This window comes from Scyliorhinus torazame, chromosome 12, assembly GCF_047496885.1.
Source record: "Scyliorhinus torazame isolate Kashiwa2021f chromosome 12, sScyTor2.1, whole genome shotgun sequence".
Lineage (NCBI taxonomy): Eukaryota > Metazoa > Chordata > Chondrichthyes > Carcharhiniformes > Scyliorhinidae > Scyliorhinus > Scyliorhinus torazame.
The window spans coordinates 160634924-160655084 of NC_092718.1; the positions used below are offsets into that span (position 1 = coordinate 160634924).

General features: G+C 47.0%; 1 long non-coding RNA gene across 1 annotated transcript in view; it reads left to right on the top strand.

Moving 5' to 3' along the window:
* The first annotated feature begins 585 nt into the window (after positions 1-585).
* The window catches only part of LOC140387248 (uncharacterized), a 58775-nt gene continuing 39199 nt past the window's right edge, over positions 586-20161 (top strand). Inside the window, exon 1 of the long non-coding RNA XR_011933805.1 lies at positions 586-707. This is a non-coding gene — a long non-coding RNA (uncharacterized lncRNA). The remainder of the gene's footprint in view (positions 708-20161) is intronic.

Sequence of the window (20161 nt, forward strand, 5' to 3'; positions counted from 1 at the left end):
TTATCTCTCATTCCTAGATATATACGTACATTCCTTTTTACTGTTTTTCTTCATGTTAAATTTTCTTCATGTCAACTTGTTAAGTAACAGTAGGCACTAGTTATATGCACATAACGTGTTACTGAGCTGGCTGGAGTTCCATAAACTGGAACATGGATCTGATGTGATTTTTCATAGTTTTCTTCAAAGCATGTGTTAGCATGAGGCTTTTATTTACTGAGGCGTGTCACTTTGTCTGAAAATCGGAAATAAAAACAACTTTCAATGTCTGTAGTTGAACCGATTTCTGGTATTAGGTCACACTTAAAATATCAGCCTATCTTTTTTCAGAACATTGTGACCTACTGCATATTTGTAGCTTTTAAAATGTTGTTTTTATTCCAATTAGAATTGTCTTGCATACTTGCTTGGTCACAGGCAAGGCAAAAAAACAAACCATTTTAGCCTCTACTTTCTGAAATCTGGTTGAATTTGAAAGTAACGTTTGAGATTCACTTGTAAGAGCCCTGTCACTGTGGTGCGAGCAGCAGCAGCTGGTGTTATATAACAACAGGCATCAGCAATGTACACAGATCTGTGCCACTGTGCTGGCCTGAGGCCTACAGATTGTGACGATCAAGCTCATCGAGGACAAAGCCAGGGAACAGACAAAGCAGGAGATTACAGCAGCAGTGAAACAGCAGTGGCTGAGGAAGGAAAAGATAACGGTAAAACTGGAAAGACAAAGGATATGATTTTTAAGAGAAAAGAATAGGCAGATAAAAGATGTGATTTGGCAACGTATTTTTTTAATAGCTGTGATTTTTTAAAAAGGACAAAAGAAATTTTGAGACAAAATAATTTTCATATACAGATTTTATTAAAATATTACAGAAAAATAAAAAGGCTGTGCGATTTGCCGAAATCAATATACGTACAAATGAGGAGCAGAAGTACGTCATTCAGCCCCTCGAGCCTGGTTCACCATTGATAAGACCATTGATAGTAACCTCAAATCTGCATCCCATTTACCCCCAACAACCTATCACCCCCTTGCTTACCAAGAATGTATCCACCTTTGCCTTAAAAATATTCCAAGAGTCTGCTTCTACTGCCTTTTCAGGAAGAGACTTCCAAAGACTCTTGACCCTGAGAGAAGAAATTTCACCTCATCTCCATTTTAAATGGATGATCCCTTATTTTTAAACAGAAACCCCTAGTTCTAGGTTCTCCTACAACAGGAAACACCCTCTCCACATCCATTCTGTCAAGACCCCTCAGGATCTTACATGTTTCAATCAAGTAACCTCTTATTCTTCTAAATTCCAACAGATACAAGCCGAGCTTGTTCAACCTTTCCTCTGTAAGACAACCATCCATTCCAGGCATTATTCTGGTAAACCCTCTCTGAACTGTTCCTAACACATTTGCACTGTTCATTGAATAAGGTGACCAATACTGTACATAGTACTCCAGATGTGGTCACACCACTGCCCTGTATAACTGAAGCATAAGCTCCCTATTTTGGTATTTAATACCCCTCACAATTGATTATAACATGCCAATAGCTCTCCTAATTACTTGCACTTACATACTAGACCTTTGTGATTGAGGGAAACCAACTGATGCACGATCAATAACTCCCAAAGTGCGATTGTAGGACAATTGAAGGCTTTATTGAACTAGATGTTTCCCCCAGCAGCGCAGGTACAGAATGCAGCAGCTAGAGAAACACAGACTCTTATACTCCGCCTTACTGGGTGGAACCATCAGGCAGGTTTCACCAATGATCTTACAGTATCAGGTACCTCCAACACCAATGATCTTACAGCATCCGGTACCTCCAACCTAGGTACCGTAATACCCCTAATACCGACTATCACATTCACCCCCTGTTAAAAAAACGAGTCCATCGGGGGTGGTGGTCTCGCATTATACAGTGGTGGAGGTTATGGCGGTACCCGTCGGTGGTACAGTGTTTTGCCTTTTTACATGTCTCACAAATTATTTACAGGTATTTATTTGCAGGTACATTTCATAATGAAGCTATTAGTCGATCAAGGGCCCTGGTCGTCCTCTGTGATCGTCGCAGTCTCGGCGGTGATGCAGGCGCCGGCTCGGGCATCCGTGACTCCGGGAGCGTGGCGTCTTCAGCTTCATCACCCCTGGGTGGGACCAGTGGAAGGACCGATCCCCCTGGGAAGGGGGCAGCCTTGGGGTGTGCCGGTGGGAGGGTAGGTGGGGTTGGTGAGGGGGGTGTGTGTGGGGATCCAGCGGGCGCCAGGTCCCAGAGGGAGAACGTATCCTGCCGGCCGTCGGGGTACGCCTAGCATGAGGGAGGTGTACCCTCTCGACCAACGGGTCAGAATTATGCGCCCGCACGTGTTTGTGGAGCAGAATGGGTCCAGGAGCTGCCAGCCAGGTTGAGAACGAGGTCCGACTTCCTAGGGAAGACAAGGAGACGTTCATGAGGTGTTTCGTTGGTCGCGGTACACAGTAGTGATCGAATGGAGTGGAGTGCATCAGGGAGGACCTCCTGCCAGCGGGAGATTGGGAGATTCCTGGACCGTAGGGCCAGTAGGACGGTCTTCCAGACTGTTCCGTTCTCCCTCTCCACCTGCCCATTTCCACGGGGGTTGTAACTGGTTGTCCTGCTTGAGGTAATGCTCTTGCTGAGCAAGAATTGACGCAGTTCGTCGCTCATGAAGGAGGACCCCTATCGCTGTGGATGTAGGCGGGGAAACCGAACAGGGTAAAGATGCTGTGGAGGGCTTTAATGACGGTGGCAGCGGTCATGTCGGGACAGGGGATGGCGAACGGGAACCGGGAGTACTCGTCAATCACGTTCAGGAAGTACGTGTTGCGGTCAGTAGAGGGGAGGGGCCCTTTGAAGTCCATGCTGAGGCGTTCAAAGCGGTGGGAAGCCTTCACCATGTGCGCTTTCTCTGGCTGGTAGAAGTGCGGCTTGCACTCTGCGCAGATTTTGCAGTTCCTGGTGACGGTCCTGACCTCCTCGATGGAGTAGGGCAGGTTGCGGGTTTTGATAAAATGGAAGAAACGAGTGACCCCCGGGTGGCAGAGATCATCGTGAAGGATCCGGAGTCGGTCCACTTGTGCGTTGGCACATGTGCCGCGGGATAGGGCATCAGGAGGCTCGTTTAGCTTCCCGGGACAATACAAGATCTCGTAGTTGTAGGTGGAGATCTCGATCCTCCACCGTAAGATCTTATCGTTCTTTATCTTGCCCCGCTGTGGATTATCGAACATGAAAGCTACTGATCGTTTGTCAGTAAGGAGCGTGAATCTCCTGCAGGCCAGGTAATGCCTCCAATGCCGCACAGCTTCTACTATGGCTTGGGCCTCCTTTTCAATGGAAGAATGGCGGATTTCAGAGGCATGGAAGGTGCGTGAGAAGAAGGCCACGGGCCTGCCCGCTTGGTTGAGGGTGGCCGCCAGAGCTACGTCGGATGCATCGCTCTCGACTTGGAAGGGAAGGGACTCATCGATTGTGTGCATCGTGGCCTTTGCAATGTCTGCCTTTATGTGACTGAAGGCCTGGCGGGCCTCTGCCGACAGGGGGAAAACCCAGCATTGGATTAGTGGGCGGGCCTTGTCCGCATAATTGGGGACCCACTGGGCGTAATATTAAAAAACCCCAGACAACGTTTCAGGGCCTTGGAGCAGTGTGGGAGGGGAAACTCCATGATGGGGCGCATGCGTTCGGGGTCGGGGGCTATGACTCCATCCTGCACTACGTAGCCGAGGATGGCTAGACGATCGGTGCTGAATACGCATTTCTCCTTGTTATAGGTCAGGTTAAGGAGACTGGCGGTATGGAGAAATTTGCGGAGGTTGGTGTCGTGGTCCTGCTGGTCGTGGCCGGCAGATGGTGACATTGTCGAGGTACGGAAACGTGGCCCACAAACCGCACCGGTCAACCATTCGGTCCATCTCCCGTTGGAAGACCGAGACCCCATTTGTGATACCGAAGAGAACCCTTAGGAAGTGGTAGAGCCGCCCATCTGCTTCGAATGCAGTGTACTTGCAGTCGTCCGGGCGAATGGGGAGCTGGTGGTAGGCGAATTTGAGGTCCACCGTGGAAAAGACCTTGTATTGTGCAATCTGATTGACCAAGTCAGATAAGCAGGGGAGAGGATACGTGTCGAGCTGCGTATACCTGTTGATGGCCTGACTATAATCGATGACCATCTTGTGCTTCTCTCCGGTCTTTACAACCAATACTTGAGCTCTCCAGGGGCTGTTGCTAGCCTCAATACCTTCCTTCAGTAACCGCTGGACTTCCGACCTGATGAAGGTCCTGTCCTGGGCACTGTACGGTCTGCTCCTGGTGGCGATGGGTTTGCAATCGGGGGCGAGGTTTACAAACAGGGAAGGCGGGTCGACCTTGAGGGTCGCAAGACTGCAGACAGTGAGAGGGGGTATAGGGCCTCCGAATTTGAAGGTTAAGCTCTGGAGGTTACATTGGAAGTCCAATCCCAGGAGTGTGGCAGTGCAGAGGTGAGGGAGGATGTAGAGTTGGAAATTGTTAAACTCTCTTCCCTGGACTGTGAGGTTAGCTATGCAGTGCCCCTTGATCTCTACAGAATGAGACCCATAGGCCAGGGAGATGTTCTGGTTAACTGGGTGTAAAGGGAGGGAGCAGCACCTTACCGTGTTGGGGTGTATAAAGCTCTCTGTGCTCCCGGAGTCGATCAGGCAGGGTGTCTTGTGTCCGTTGATGAGTACAGTCGTCGTAGCGGTCAAAAGAGTTCGGGGTCGAGACTGGTCCAGAGTCACCGAGGCTAGTCGTGGCAGAAGCTGATGAATTTCCTCGGGTGGTGTGCGGTCATCCGAATCGGGGTCTTGAGACTCCAGCCAAGATGGTGGCGACTGCCCGGGCCTGGCATACCGCCACAAAATGCCCCTTTTTTCCACAGCCCTTGCACGTTGCGGAGCGGGCCAGGCAGCGTTGCCGGGGGTGCTTAGCATGCCGCAAAAATAACATCGGGGCCCTCCGGGGTTGCCTGGCAGTCGCGCGGCACAAGTTGTGGGTGGTTGGGGAATGCGTCGGAATCGGCTGCGGGTGGGGTCCACGCTGCCCATGGGGCTGCCGCGCGGTCGGGGACGTACGCTCGGGCGTTGCGGGAGGCTACATCTAAGGAGCTGGCGAGGGCCCATGCCTCCTTGAGACCTAGCGTCTCCTTTTCCAGCTGCCGCTGGCAGATCTGAGAGGACAGCATATCTGCAACGAAGGCGTCACGGATGGAAAGTTTGGTGTGGTCGTTGGCTGAAACTTGCGGCCAGTCACAGTTTCTGCCTAGTACCAGCAGTGCGCAGTAGAATTCGTCTAGCGATTCCCCCGGAATTTGTCATCTGGTAGCTAGAAGATGTTGGGTGTAAACCTGATTTACTGGGCAAATGTAGTGTCCTTTCAACGGGGTCATTGTGGCCTAGAAACCGTCCGCGCCCTCGATGAGCGTGTAGATTTCTGGGCTCACCCTTGAGTGGAGAACTTGCAGTTTCTGGTCCACTGTGGGTGTAGTTGTGGCCGTCCTGATGTATCCGTTGAAACACACCAGCCAGTGTTTAAAGGTCGCCACTGAGTTTGCCGCGTGGCGGCTAAGCTGCAGACACTCCGGCTTGATGCGGAGCTCCATTCTTCAAATCTAGTTCAATAAATTGATGCACGATCAATAACTCCCAAAGCGAGATTGTAGGACAATTGAAGGCTTTATTGAACTAGATGTTTTCCCCAGCAGCGCAGGTACAGAATGCAGCAGCTAGAGAAACACAGACTCTTATACTCCGCCCTACTGGGCGGAACCAGCAGGCAGGCTTCACCAATGATCTTACAGCATCAGGTACCTCCAACCTAGGTACTGTAATACCCTAATACTGACTACCACAACAACTATTTCTGATAGGTAAAAGGGATAATTAATTAGCCTTCAATTATAGACTTAGAAAGCTCAGTTTAGAAGTCAGTTTAAAATGGATTCCTTCATGACACTGTAAATCAGTACAAATTTACAAAGTGCATAGTTTGCAAGAATAAAGTCAAGGCAAAATACAAGCATTGCAACAGTTTGCAAATGAGCTAAAAGCAAAATGCAACAATTCTACTGGAGGTCAAATTGACATTATAGTTCATATGAGCTTTCCATTGTCCGAAAGAAGAAATTGGAGGATTCAGCACATACCAGTCTAATGATAAGAGCAGAGTTTGCATTCCAACACACACTAAAGAATTCTAAGATGCAACATGGCCGATAACTCGAAGTTAATGTTGCATGTCAAAAACTGACAACCCAATCATCGAATCAAATGTATTGAAGACTCGCCCAAACCAATCAGCATGTTACAGGGGTAGGAATAGATTGACTTAGACTGATAACAAATTCCTTAAAGGTAGTAGTTCAGGCTGCCATTTTCCATTCTAGAATCACCCTATACTATTTGCCCAGCTATCTATTATCTTCTTTTCATATTTCCAATTCTAACCTGCGCAGCTGTTTGCTTTGAGCAAAGAAACCGTTACTGCTGTTATATTTTGAATTTGAGTCGTTTTGTAAGTTACTAAATATAATTATCTCAAGTAAAACCTTCTGCAGGGGCCTGTATTGAGAACATTTGACTTTGTAACACCAGGAGATTACTCCCTCTTTATAATCAATAGATACCAATAAAATTTAATTTCGCACCCAAGACGTGTAGTGCGAATTTCTGCCTAGTTAAGTGTATAGGAAAATACATTAACACAAGGGCATCATCTTCTTCAGTGATTCATGCACTAGTTGTACCTACATACTAGCCCTTTGTGATTCATGCACTTGGACACCCAGATCCCTCTTCACCTCAGGAGGTCTGCAATCTTTCCCCATTTAGATGATATGTTTTTTTAAAATTTGTCCTGCCAAAATGGATAATTTCACATTTTCCCACATAACATTTAAGTTGCCATGCCTTTGCCTATTCACTTAACCTACCTACATATTTTTGAGGCCTCCTTATGTCCGCTTCACAACTTACTTTTGCACCTGTCTTCGTGTCATCAGCAAATTTGTTAACCATCCCATCAATTCCTTCATCCAAGTCATTTATATAAATAATAAACAGTTGAGGCCCCAGCACTGATCTCTGTGGCACACCACTCATTACATCATGCCAACCTGAAAAAGACCCATGTAAGCCTACTCTCTGCTTCCTGTTAACCAGCCGATCTTCTATCCACACCAATGTGTTATCCCCCTACACCATGAGCTTTTATTTTTCACAGTAACCTTTGATGTGCCATTTTATTTAATGCCTTCTAGAAATCGAAGTTCAGTACATTTACTGATTCCTCCACAGCACTTGCTCAAAGAACTTCAATAAAAGTAGGTCACATATGATTTCTCTTTCATAATACCATGTTGACTCTGTCTGTTTACCTTGAGCCAAATGCCCTGTGATAATTTCTTTAATAGTAGCTTCGAACATTTTCTCTATGCCAGATGTTAAGCCTGTAGTTTCATGTTTTCTGTCTCCCTTCCTTCTTGAATAATGGAGTTACATTCGTTATCTTCCAATCTAATGGGACCTTCCCTAAATCTAGGGAGTTTGGGATAATTAAAACCAATGCATCAGCTATCTCACTAGACACTGCTTTGAAGACCCTAGCATGAAATCCATTAGGACCCGAGCTCTCGTCAGTGTGCAGTAGTAACAATTTACTCAGCACCACTTTGCGGTGACTCTTTTTCTGCGTTATGCCCTCACTTCCAATTCTTGGTTTACAGCTGCTTTTGGGATGTTACTTGTATACTCTACAGTGAAGACTGATGCAAAATACCTGTTCAATTCATCTACAATCTCCTTGTTTTCCATTATCAATTTTCCAGCCTCGCTTACTATAAAACCAACGCTCACTTCGTTAACTTTTCTTTTAAAAATATTTATAAAAACTCGTACTATCTGTTTTTCCATTTCTCTCGTCGTCTTCATCTTTCCCCCCCTTATTGATATTTTAGTCATGCATCACTGTTCTTTCCAGTGTGACCCTGCTCTTCCCTGATAAAATTCATCCACAATTACAGTTTAAAATCAACAATAACAAAGCATCACTTTCTAATTAATATGACAATTATTTTTATGTAGACATTCTGCTATGGCATTATTTTTTTAAAAATTTAAATTTTTTTATGAAAGGTTTTCATAAAATATCAATAACAAAATGAGAAAGAAAAAAGAACCCAACAGGTTAAGTACAAAACACAATCTAAAAAAGCAACCCCCCAAACCCCTCCCCCCTGTACATAAATAATAAATTAACATTAACACCCTGACTTAACACAACAGGTGTATACACCCCCTCAAACCCTCCAGTGTAAATAACATAAACAAAAATAAAGTAAACCAACCCCCCCGCCCCCCCCACCCCCCCGAGCTGCTGCTGCCATCGACCAATGTCTATCGTTCTGCCAGAAAGACTAAGAACGGTTGCCACCTCCTAAAGACCCTTGTACCGACCCTCTCAAGGCGAATTTCACCCTCTTCAATTTAATGAACCCTGCCATATCGCTGATCCAGGATTCCACGCTTGGGGGCCTCGCATCTTTCCACTGAAGGAGAATCCTTCGCCGGGCTACCAGGGACGCAAAGGCCAGAATTTTGGCCTCTTTCGCCTCCTGCACTCCCGGCTCCTCTGCCACCCCAAATATTGTGAGCCCCCAGCCCGGTTTGACCCTGAATCCTACCACCCTCGACACTGTCCTTGCTACGCCCTTCCAAAATTCCTCCAGCGCTGGGCATGCCCAGAACATATGGGTGTGATTTGCTGGGCTCCCTGAGCACCTACCACACCTGTCCTCACCCCCAAAGAACCGGCTCATCCTTGTCCCGGTCATGTGTGCTCTGTGCAGCACCTTAAACTGTATGAGGCTGAGCCTCGCGCATGAAGAGTTCACCCTCCCTAGGGCATCTGCCCACGTCCCCTCTTCAATCTCCTCCCCCCCCCCCCCCCCCCCCCCCGAGAGCACCCTGTCCTGTACTGTGTGTGGCAGTAGCCGCGGGAATTCCACCACCTGCCGTCTGGCAAACGCCCTTACTGTAAGTACCTGAAGGTGTTCCCCGGGGGGAGCCCGTACTTCTCCTCCAGCTCACCCAAGCTCGCGAACTTCCCTTCCACAAACAGGTCCCCTAACCTTCGTATCCCTGCCCTGTGCCACCCCGCAAACCCTCCACCTATTGTTCCTGGGGCGAACCAGTGGTTCCCCCGTAATGGGGTCCACGCCGAGGCCCCAACTTCCCCCCCCCCCCCCCACGCCACCTCCACTGCCCCCAAATTTTGAGGGCCGCCACCACCACCAGGCTGGTGGTATACCTCCTTGAAGGGAGCAGCAGCATCGCCGTTGCCAGCGTCCCCAGATGCGTACCTACACAGGACGCCGTCTCCAGCCTCTTCCATGCAGCCCCCTCCCCCTCCATCACCCACTTGCGCACCATCGTCGCATTGGCGGCCCAGTAGTACCCACAGAGGTTGGGCAGCGTCAGCCCCCCCATCTCTACTCCGCTCCAGGAACACCCTTCTCACCCTCGGAGTCCCTCGCGCCCACACAAACCCCATTATACTCCTGTTAACCCGCCTGAAAAAAGCCTTCGGGATAAACACAGGGAGGCACTGGAACTGGAAGAAAAACCTTGGGAGCACCGTCATTTTGATTGACTGCACCCTATTCGCCAAGGACAGCGGCAACGCGTACCACCTCTTGAACTCCTCCTCCATTTGCTCCACCACCCTTGTAAAGTTAAGCCTATGCAGGGCCCCCCAGCTCCTGGCCACCTGGACCCCCAAATGTCTGAAGCTCCTCTCCGCCCTTTTTAGTGGGAGCTCGCCAATCCCCCTCTCCTGGTCCCCTAGCTGAACTACGAACAGCTCGCTCTTTCCCATATTGAGCTTGTACCCCGAAAAGTCCCCGAATTCCCTAAGAATCCTCATTACCTCTGGCATTCCTCCCACCGGGTCCGCCACATACAGCAGCAGGCCGTCCGCATAAAGCGACACCCAATGCTCCTCCCCACCCCGCACCAACCCCCTCCAGTTCCTCGACTCTCTCAGTGCCATAGCCAGGGGTTCAATCGCCAGTGCGAAGAGCAGGGGGGACAGGGGACACCCCTGTCTCGTCCCTCAGTGCAACCGAAAGTACTCGGACCTCCTCCTATTTGTAGCCACACTCGCCATCGGGACCTCACACAACAGCCTAAACCACCTGACAAACCCCTCCCCAAACCCTAACCTCTTCAGCACCTCCCACAGGTACCCCCACTCTACCCTATCGAAGGCTGCTATGGCATTATTGAAAGTGAGTTAAAGGGCTGTGTCCAAAGTGTAATGACAAGAAAATATGTCAGTTACAAACTAGGCAATGCACACTACACCTGGACGTTTTGATATTTCTTTGTGTGTCAATTTTAACTATTCTACTGCTGGTGCTGTTTCTTCTCTATATATAACTTCAGAAGTTTGTTATGGTCAGGATGAGCTAGAGCACGTGGTGAACTGACCAGTAGTAATGTTCTACATTGTGCAGTTAGTGGACCTCTGCCATGGTGATACCGAGAACTCTACATTTATTGTCTTGGGAAGGTAGTCATTTCACTTAGCACATCTCGACCAGGGAAAATAAATTAAATCATGCAACGTCTGATTATCATCCAGTGATCTGTGCTTAAAAGTGAGCATCTGTGTGTAGCATGAAGGTACAATTCAGTTGGACTGTTATGCTAGTTTTGCCAAACCAGTATTCTCCTGGAGTCTTCAGGAATCAAGGTTCTCCTGGACATTGTTCGGACCAACCAGGTGTTTAAGTGATGGGGGTAACATCATCAAGCATGAAAACAAACGTGTTGCATCCATTTTCTTTGAACTCTTTGGTTTATTTAGTGGAGGAGAGAATGGTTGTTTTAGTGTGTGGTTGAATATGAAAGGTTATATGGTGAAACCTTGAGGAATATCTGGCCCTGCCAGAGTTGGTAATTGTTATAACCTGACCGGAGACATGGGGTCTACAACGTCATAGTCCCTATGGCCTCACCTGTATATGGTCTCCCCAGATGAGGGGGTGGAGCTACACCCTTAAAATCAAGGGCCCTATGGGACATAAATACCCAACCTGAGTGTGGGCCGGGCGTGGGAGACCCTTCGGGGAGTAGGAGTTGTATTAAAGAGGTTAAAAAAAGATTGAGTTTTCTTACATAAGAACATAAGGACACAAGAACTAGGAGCAGGAATAGGCCATTGGGCCCCTCAGTAAGATTATGGCTGATCTTTTTGTGGACTCAGCTCCACTTACCCGTCCGCTCTCCGTAACCTTTTATTCTTTTACTGTTCAAAAATCTATCCACCTTTGCCAAAAATATTTAACGTGGTAGCCTCAACTGCTTCACTGGGCAGGGAATTCCACAGATTCACGACCCTTTCTGTGGAAATGTTCATTGCTTTCGTGTGATTGCGCGCCTGAAACTTTACAGTAATCCTATGTGATTCCTCCACATATTTTGGGTTACACCTAAACTTTTCCAATCTCCCACCGTAGCTTCATATGTAATATAAAGACCAGAATGGCCCCTGCTTTATCGACTCGGTTACCCGATCTCAATCCGGATAGCATTGCAAGTGATACAATTGGCCTTAGTACCGTGGAATTAGGGTGAGGAAAAGCAGCCTCGGTTCTCACTCCTCATCCTTATAGAATCACGGAAAATTACAGTGCAGAAAAGGCCCTTCGGTCCATCGAGCCTGTAGCGCCGCATGAAAGGCACCAGCTCTGCCAATCCTGATCCCATTTGCTAACACTTGGCCCATAGCCTCGAATGTTAAGACATGCCAAGTGCTCATCCAGGTACTTTTTAAAGGATGTGAGACAACCCTCTACCACCCTCGCAGGCAGTGCGTTGCAGACCTTCACCGCTGGGTAAAAAGGTTTACCTCAAATCCCCCCTGAACCTCCCGCCCTTCACTTTGCACTGGTGTCCCCTCGTAACTGACGCTTCAACTAAGGGGAACAGTTGTTCCCTATCCAACCTGTCCATGCCGCTCATAATCTTGTACACCTCGATCACGTCGCTCCTGTATTCTCTGCTCCAGGGAAAACAACCCAGGACTATCCAACCCCTCTTCATCCTCGTGAAGCACCTCTGCACCCGCTCCAGTGCAATCACATCCTTCCTATAAAGTGATGATCAAAAATGTGACGACCAGAACTGCACACACTACTCCAGCTGTGGCCTCACCAATGTTCTATATAACTCAAACATGACTTCCTTGCTTTTGTAATCTATGATTGATAAATTAAGTGTACCATATGCCTTTTTCACCACCCTATTAACCTGTCCTTCTGCCTTCTGAGATCTATTTACAAACTCGCCATTGTCTCTTTGTTCCTCAGGACTTCCCAAAGTGGAGCCATTCATTGAATATTTCCTTGTCAAATTGCTCCTTCCAAAGTATAACACCTCACACTTCTCAGGATTAAATTCCATCTGCCACTTTTCTGCCCATTTGACCATCCTGTCTATATTTTTCTGTAACCCAAGACTCTCAGCCTCACTGGTAACCACCCGGCCTATCTTTGTGTCAGTTAGCTCTTTCTGGAAGTACTTTTGCGTGAATATTGATGACGACATGTTTCATCTTGGCTATAATGCACTCCAAGGATTTTTATGCCTGTCAACACTCACACATGAAAAATCACTCGAACAAGGCACTGCTAAAGAGTGCTAGAGTGCTTGGTGCTTGCGAAACTGCAGCCAAAAGGGAATTTCTGATTCCATCAGAGAACAAAGGAGGCAGCAGCACTGGCAGACAATGGCGTGAAAAGAAATGAAAAGGCAAAAGGTAGTAATTTAATTATAGCCCTGATTTTTATGAGGTTCCACTGAAACACAGCTTTCTGGTGAGGGTGGGGGTTGGGGAGGTGGGGAGGGAATGTCAAGTGAGTGTCAGACATTGTATGTGCAAGCTGACACTGTGCAGAATATTTCAGAGAGAGCTGAAACTCCTGGAATCTCGGATGCTGTACTGACCACCAGGGCAAGCTTCAGGAACATAATCGTAGAATGCAACAGGAGGCCATTAGACTTAATGGGCCAATTTTCATTAATGAGATGGATATTGGGAGTTGGGAAAGTTACTGACCCGTCTCTGTTAAAGAGGACCTCGCACTCCACATTTTCATTTTTGGGGTGGGATGGAGTTGAGTCCTCCATCTCCAGAGACAGGCTGTGGGCAGCAAAGGAGGAGAACGGATGGTAGTGGGACATTGGCCTGATTGTAATCATGACTTGTCAGCCCTCAAGTCCTTGCGCCTTGTCCACTGCCAATCAATCACAGCCATTCATAGAGTCAATGCCAGAAGATATTATCTAATTCAGACCTCTTAATCTTGTGCAATTAAACACATTGCCATTGAAACACCACATCAAAGAAATAACAACTTATTAAAAGGTAATAGAGATCGTCAGTCAAACAAAGTTTGCATTCCCCTCTGTAGCTGTTTGAACATTGTCAGCTGAGTTAAGTGAATTAGCCAGTCTTGGGAGTTCAGCCAAGCATTCATAATGAGGCTATCTGACGACTGTTTCCACAGAACTAGTTATAACTGAATATTTTTCCAGATGGCTCACTACATGCACCATTATACCATGCCAGCAAAATTTGTTTGAAATTGGAATGGGGACAGGAATCCCATAATTGGTTTCTACCCACCATTTTAAAGGTCTCCTGACTTGGTCCAATGCCATGAAAATCCAGTCCATTATATCTGAGGTGACCCTTTGAATGAGATAGCTAATTAATCCAAATCCCGATCTCCAATCCTACTGTGTTTTTTATTCATTTAGAGTACCCAATTCTTTTTTTTCCAATTAAGGGTAATTTAGCATGGCCAATCCGCCTACCCTGCACATCTTTGGGTTGTGGGGGTGAGACCCACGCAAACATGGGGAGAATGTGCAAGCTCCACACGACCAGTGACCCCGGTCCAGGATCGAACCTGGGTCCTCGGCGCCACAAGGCAGCAGTGCTAACCACTGCATCACTGTGCCGACCACTCCAATCCTATTGTTAAGGACAAGAGGTAGGGGGAATAATTTAAACAGCCCTGATTTCTCATGTCACCACCCTTCCATAAGCAGAAAGGTGTTTTGATTTTAAAGCGCTAATCCGATTCCCAACCCGTCAGTTTGGCATGATTCCAATTCCCTATTAATAACCCCACAGTGAACGTGAGATGGGATGAACTCGAGGGTTAATTTATTTGCACACACTCAAAATGGGGAGATAGGGTCACTACGTAACCTCATGTGCACTCATACAAAAGAAGAGGGACAGGGAAAGAAATACTTACAGTTCCACAGAGAACTTATTCTTTCATGTGAGTTGAGAGACCAGAATCAAAGGCAAATTGGGAATTCCTTCACAGAGATCGGTAGGTTAAAAATTGATGCTGGATAATTCATTTTTCCAACAATGAGACAGGCTTACAGAGATGAATCAATCTTGTAGACAATGGTACAAAGGCTCCAGTATGGATGGGGACCAAGATTTAGCATTGGCAGAGCCCCTTTCCTGTGCTCCTTTTAGGTTGATGGGAAAATGGCAGATTGAGGTTCTTTGATACCACAAGGCAATATTACTTGTTCTAAGCTAGAAATTTGTGTCACCTGAGTCCCCCCTCTCCAATCTGGCTTCAATAAAGGGTGTGGATCCCTTTGGCTGTGTCGCGAGATTGCTAACCTTCCAAACATTACATTTTGAAGGGACGTTGCTGGATCCTTTGCCCTAGCAGCCGAATCAGCTCTGGTTAGCCTGGTCCGGCTTATGAAATGTAAATGATCTTTGTATAGCTCCCTTTGAATTTGGTCTCTGCGGCCACAGGGGATCATTAGGGTCGCTCACGGATAATGAGGTGTCTATATTTCCAAGTCAGGATGGTGAGTGACTTGGAGGGGAAGCTCCAGGTGGTGGTGCTCCCAGGTATCTGCTGCCCTTGTCGTTCTCGATGGTAATGGTTGTGGATTTGGAAAGTGCTGTCTAAAAAACTCAGTGAGTTCATGCAGTGTATCTTGTAGACGATATACACTGCTGCCACCGTTTGTCGGTGGTGGAGGCTCTGAATGTTTGTGGGAGGGGTAGCAGTTGAACAGCTGCTTTGTCTTGGATGGTGTCGAACATCTTCAGTGTTGTTGGAGTTGCACAGATCCAGGCGAGTGGAGAGTATTCCATCACACGCCTGACTTGTGACTTGTAGGTGGTGGACAAGCTTTGGGGGGGGAGGGGGGGGTGGTATTCAGGAGGTGAGCCACTCACCGCAGGAGTCCTAGTCTTTGACTTGCTTTGATGGCCATAGTATTTATATGGCTGGCCCAGTTCAGTTTCTGGTCAATGGAAATCCCCAGTATGTTGATAGGAGGGGAATCAGCGATGGTAATACCATTAAATGATAGGAGGCAATAGTTAGATCCTCTCTTGTTGGAGATGGTCATTGGCTGGCATTCGTATGGTGCGAACATATGTATATTTTATAAAAATATAGGCCAGGGTTTTTCAGCCGTCAAGCAATCTTCATTCACCTTTTTTTTAAATTTAGTGTTCCCAGTTCTTTTTCCCCCCAATATTTAGCCTTGGCAGAGCCCCCTTTCTATGCTGCTTTTAGGTTGATGGGACAATGGCATCCCTTTATCTTTGTCCCAAGATTGTTAGCCTTCCAAACATTACGTTTTGAAGGGACGTTGTGGGGTCCTTTGCCCTAGCAGCTGAGGCGCCATGAGGCCCCTTTATTGTTATTGCTACTTAATGCATAATTAGATCTTCTCATCTCATTAGATTGATTGAATAAAGAATATTAATTTCAGGGTGACCTAGTCCTTGAAAAAATTAGAGGTGAAGGATGTACAACAATATTTTACATAAACCCAAAAAGGAAGCAGAGCAATAGTGATAGACAACCGGGAAAGGTACTGTGTAAGAAGTTTGAGGCCTATTTTGAAAAAATATATATTCCTGGAAATGGACTTCATGAAGCTTTGTTTTAGGCTGAAGTCATGAATAATGTGATAGTGATGTTGCTGAGGAGTGGCAGTAGCTGCTTCTGGTGTGAATTATCTGAGCTTGAATTGAATGATTGGGATGGTGGGAGAGAAGGAAATGGTAAATCTTGATCTGAGTGAATGACGGAATAGGCTCGGGAGTCCTATTGCCTTCTGCATCTCCTGATTAATGTGGAGAATTTTTCCGAGTGCTCCAACAAAATTAACTATGCATTCTTTTATGCATTCTTTAATTTCAGCATCTCTGGTCAACTCTCACAAGTAGGCTTCACACTTCTTACAATTAGATGTGCATCCTTTATGCTCAATTGCATGAGCTCAGGGTTGTAAACAATAAAACCTCTATTGTGCATCCTGGCTACCGTGATCGAACATGTGCCGCTAATATATTGCGCCCTACCTGCATTTATATAGCACTTTTCACAACCTTAATATGTCTCAAAGTGCTTTATGGCCAATGAAGTACTTTTATGAAATGTAGTCACTGTTATAACGTAGGAAACACGGCTGCCAACTTGCACTCTGCAAACTCCCACAATCCGCAATGTGATAATAACCAGATAATCCCTTTTTCTGATGTTGATTGAGGGATAAATATTAGCTCGGACACCGGGGCTAACTCCTCTTGCTCTTCTTCAAAAATAATGTCTTGGGACCTTTTATATCCATCCGAGCATGCAGATGGGGCCTTGGTTTAATGTTTCATCTAAAAGACAGCACCGCTGACAGTGCATCACTCGCTCAGTACTACACTGGAGTGTCAATCTTGATTTTTGAGACACAGCCAGATGTAAGCTGCATTTACATATACTATATAGTTGATTGGAAAAAACATTTAACAATAAGATTGTATATCTATTGTATATTGACGCGTAACATCATTAATAATATAACACACAGGTTGTAATTCAGCATTGCTACTGACTAGTGTTGACTTTAGAAAGTGTGCCATTTCTGCCTCTCTCCTGACTAAAACATGCTGCAGTTTGTTTCTCCCAGTAAGTGAGGAAGATAAAAGCTTGACCTCAAACACCTCCCCAGCTCTTGATCTCTTTGTGTTGAGTTCTCGCTCACTGAGCTCCCATTCAAAGCTATCACCTTCAATGGAGAGTCTGCCTCTGCCTGCCCCAGCATGGAAACCATGGCAACAGCATTGTCCGTTTTGCTAAGATCCCTGCAGGTGCCTCTGAAATTAAACCATTCCAACATTACAGGTGTAAACCTCTTGGGAACGTTCTAACGACTGTCTCATTGTCTCAAATTTGTATTGTATTGTGAGTTTATAATCCCCCCCCCCGACTACTTTGTCTGGTTGGTTCTGCTTTTGATATTAATCAATATCCTGGATAACTATGTTTCTCGGAATTAACCCCTTGTGAACCAAACCGAACTTCATAGAAACGACATGATATAAATTAAGTTCAAAATTTATCCCAGGCCAAATAGGTAAAAATTTCCAACTATGTCAACTCGTAATAAAATTTGTTGCCTCACAGATGGTCACAACCTAGTTACTAAAAATGGAAATGCTGAAAATGCTCAAGCAGAATGGAAGAAGAGAGATATAGGGCATGATTCTCTGGCCGCGTTGTGCCTGGTGTCGATCCCGCTATTCCCGGTGAGTAGCAGGAGAGCCACTAAATGGGATTTGCACCACGCCCCGAACCAATTGCAATGCTCACGACCCACAGCATCTGACACGATCTGGATCAGCATATTTAAATAAGTCTTAAACTCAAATATGTGCAGCCCAGTTGATGCTGGAGTCTCCTGGCTCCAGGGTTCAATGGCCCCACTGGCGCATCATGAGGCCAGCACCAATCAGTACTGGTCTCCATCAACGGAGATCAGATGTAATGACCACTTGGAAGCCATTGGAGCATTCTATTTGGGGGTACAGTCCAAAGGGAGTGTCGGGGTTCTCTACTGGGGTTATGGTGGCCTGTCGTGCTGGTCCATCCAGGGTATGGGTCGAGGTCCATCACCGTTGGAATGTGGAGCTGGTTGTGGGGATTGTTGGGTGGGACCCTACAGTCCCGGGAGAAAGGGTTGGGCTGGCCGCAGTTGTAACACTGCGGTTGTAGCCCCCCCTCATATCGCCATACCAGGCCGAGAGGTGCATTCGGGCGGGTGGGATTCATCTTCCCTGGTTTGGTGGGTTTAGGGGTGTTTAACGGCACGTTCCCAGGCATGAATCATTTTGCGGATAACCCAGGCGTCATTATGTATGTTATCCTCGGAGTTGTAGTCCTCACATGCTTTGTGATCACTGTCTGTGGCAGTGGCAATTAAAGTGTGGATCCACGTGGAGCGGTGGTGTGGATCTAATTGGGCTTTATTTAATGGTCCAAATACCCCAATAAACTGGTTCCAGAGGCGGCCAGCAAATGCTGTTGGGTGTTCCCCTTGTTTCTGTTGCCAGTTGTTTAAGCCTTTTACCGGGTCATCCCTATTGTATCCTACAGCGGTCAGCACGGCTGCTTTCATGTCTGGTAGGACTCCCCCTGCTACATTTTGGAGAGCGGTAGGGCGGAACGAATCACGGGGCTTAAATACAATAGCATTAACTTTACCTCCTCTGCCTCATCCAGGCCGTTTAGAAACCAGTACTGTGAGACATTATCAAAAAGAGCGTTTGGGTCCCTCGGAGGGTTAGAATATCCCGATTGATCTAGTGATGGCGGTGAGCTGGGTCATGGCTTAGGGTGTTACGTAGATTACATGGGGGTTCTGTTCGTCCTGTCTGCGGGTGGTGACCGGATTCATCGGGTTAGGGGTCGGTTCTGGGTGCAGCGGGATAGGGGTCATTTCTGGGAGTACTTCAAGGGGGGTGGTGGGCTCTGCCGCTTGAAGCGGAGGTGGGGGTGCCCAGTCAGAAGTGGGGTTGGCGGTCGCAAAGCTGCAGGCAGCCTCTTCTAACTCCTCCCATTCTATCCTGGGTTCGCTGTCCCTGGAATGTGTGGTGTAAGCGAACATTACCCCTCTTTTAATAGCAGGTTGGGGTTGTAGTGTGTCTATCTCCCGCAGGCATTTGGTATGGTTGGTTGGGCGGGCACTATTGTCTTTCTCTGCTTGATGGAAGATTTTTACTGCAGCCTGCCGGTCGCTGCATTTTAATCTTATTTCTTCCAATTGTGCTAGAACACGATATTTGTCACTAATGGCGCGCTGTTGTTTTTGATTTGCCTTATTGTACTGGGCCTGAAACTGGCTCATATGTATGAGGTTGAGCCGGTATCGCTCCTCTCTCTGTGCTACGTCGCCTTCTAATTGGTGAATGCGCGTGGTGGCACCTGCCATGTCTTGCTGTAATTGTGTTATCTGCATATCTCTCTCTTGTTTTATTTGGTTAGCCTGTTCCTCTTTGTCCTCCTTTAATTTGGACATCTGAGCTTCTTTGTCCCGCATATTTCCGACCATCTCTCTCACACTTCCACGGAGTTGTTCTAGGCAACTTGCAATGGGTTTGAGTCCCATCTGGGGTGACAAATGTTGTATCTGTAAAACCTCAGATACTTTCAACCAGTTAACGAGGAGAGCAAACAAACACAAGTTCAAATTCAACAATATTTGTTTAACACAAAGCTAGCTCTTAAATTATCCACAAAATACTGGAGTTACCCAAGATCAGTGTATACTACCAACAAAGGTAGATTTGTAGGGCGATGGGTCTGATCACTGCATTCCTTTGGTCTGTCTTCACGAAGGTGGTTCTTGCTGGCAGCCTCTTCCTCCCCTCTTCCCTCCCTTCCCTTCTCTTCACTTCTCTTCTCTTCTTTGGTCAAGATCACCTCCACACCGTGTTTTTGTGGCCGAGTGATCTGGATTACCTACTTTTATCCCCCTTCGGCATCGTGCCCTTTTATCACTTCCTGTGGCCTTTTGACAATGGGGTATCGAAAGGGGGTTTTAGTGTCCAATGATCTGATTGACGCCCAATTGACAGGTCACCTGGGCCCACCCCAGGTGCCCCTCTCCCATGGTCGTGTTTGCATGTACACCTTGCCAAATAAGGTGACAGCGGGAACTCTGGGCACCCAATAGACTGGCCCGGCCTGAGTTTGCAACAAAAGACCGGTGCATATCAATCGGATCG